We start from the raw sequence: 1,827 nt of genomic DNA on the forward strand, positions 1-1,827 counted from the left end.
TTTTTTGTCATGACCACATAGACATTTCAACAGTTTTGCACTCTCTAGGCATTAACTGATGACAATTAAACATTTAGATTACAGAAGTGTAGATTACTCAATTTATATTCACCCCTCTCAAAAATGGTTTAAAAAAATGCACTGAAATTTTTACAGATAGGAGAAATTGCACTGAGGCCACATGTGAAATGTTAATATCCCAAAGTAACTTTAAGACACTCTGAGTGATTTAAAATAATGTTCATTTTTTTAATCCTTGACACAAACTATAAAAATATGCTCTTTCAAATTGTTTTTGACAGCTCTCTGAATAGTTATCTGAATACATTTTTTTATTCCACAAATATAATTTTATTAACCCAGTAAGTGAAGACCCTGTCCCTTTCCACTCCCATGCCCCTCAAAAGGATAGGGTTGGGTAAGGGAGAAAGAAACCTGGTGTGGAAATGTCCCCTATCCCACAAAGGGGAAGACTGAAAGGAGGAAGAGGGACCCTGCAATTAGGTCTCCAGAGGGGAGGGGAGCTGGAGGGGAATATCAGACCAGGACAACAGCAGAAGAGGAAGAAGAGGATGGGGAGGGTGATGGATCTATTGAAGATCCAGGAAAAACAAGGGGGGCTGGGGCTAGGGAGCCAAAGGATGTGGGACGTGTGAGGCTGGAGCCCAGAAGGGGGGTCCGTTCTGTGGCGGGGTGGTCCCTTGGCTCCCCTTCCTCATCACCCACTTGCCCCTGAGTTTCTCCCTCCTGCTCCCCTTCTCCAGGACCCCTCTGAACAGGCTGCTTGCAGATGGGGCAGGTCTTCCGGGTCTGAGTGAGCCAGGGGTCCACACAGCGGCTGTGATAAGCATGAGCACAGGGAAGTACCCTCAGCTTATCTCCATCCTTGTATTCGTCCAGGCAGATGGCACAGACATCGTACTGGTCTCCCTTCTGATAGTCGTGTATAGGAATCTGCTTCAATTGCTCTTTGGTCAGTCGATTCATCTGGAGCTGTTTCTGGTGCTGGATAAAACGAGCTATCAGCCCTGCTCCCATGGCCAAAATCAGCAGTCCCACAACCCCTGTGAAAGGGATGAGGCAATAGCCCAGGAGGAAGTTATTGTCTGGGACCAGAAGCACTTGAGCTCCCTTCTCATAGACGAAGAGGGCACGCAGGTACTTGGAACTCCTTTCCCCAATAAACACAGACGGGATCCAGATCTGCTGCTGGATTTCCTCACTGTTCCACACCATATTCAGAAGTTCATTGGAATTTACATTGTGTACCACAGCTGCACCATACCCAGCCTTCTGAACGTTTAGGACCTTGAGGTCAAAGTTGCAGTCGAATCTCCGAAGAAGTGCAATAAAGACTGACCCGTTGACCGCGGCTTGGGGTGGCGGGGCAACGGGGCTGCAGGCATTGGCTGGCTGAGCCTCCACAAGGAACCCCTGAAGTCCCTCAGGGCTCAAGGCAGACCCAAAGAGAGCTGGAAGGTCTGCAAAGTCCATGCTGTTATTATGGTCAGAAGTCGCTCGAATGAGCCCCCGGATGGGGGCCGCTCCCCACAGCATAGTGACTACAAGCATGCAAAGAAGGAAGGCCTTGGGGTGCATAGCAGCCGGACAGGAGAGGCTGGGGAGGCCGCGTCTGGTAGCAGGTGCAGTAGAGAGACTCTGTGCCCTCTCTTTCCTTCCCTCAGTGTCCTAGGAGTCCAAACATCCCCAGGACCCTCTTCCCGGCTACATAGGGGTGTGAGGCGGGAATCCCAACTTGGGGAATGAGATGTCCAACCGGTTCAGCAGAGGTAGTGGGGGAGACACTGAAAGTATTCTTTCCTACTA

At 49.8% G+C, this 1,827-nt stretch overlaps 1 pseudogene; it reads right to left on the minus strand.

Annotated features, from left to right (window-relative positions):
• Window positions 1–537: 537 nt before the first annotated feature.
• LOC123785546 (E3 ubiquitin-protein ligase RNF167 pseudogene) lies at window positions 538–1,599 on the minus strand (annotated as a pseudogene).
• Window positions 1,600–1,827: the final 228 nt, after the last annotated feature.

Source organism: Ursus americanus, chromosome 15 (assembly GCF_024610735.1).
Source record: "Ursus americanus isolate L20-20 chromosome 15, mUrsAme1.1.p, whole genome shotgun sequence".
Classification (NCBI taxonomy): Eukaryota; Metazoa; Chordata; class Mammalia; order Carnivora; family Ursidae; genus Ursus; species Ursus americanus.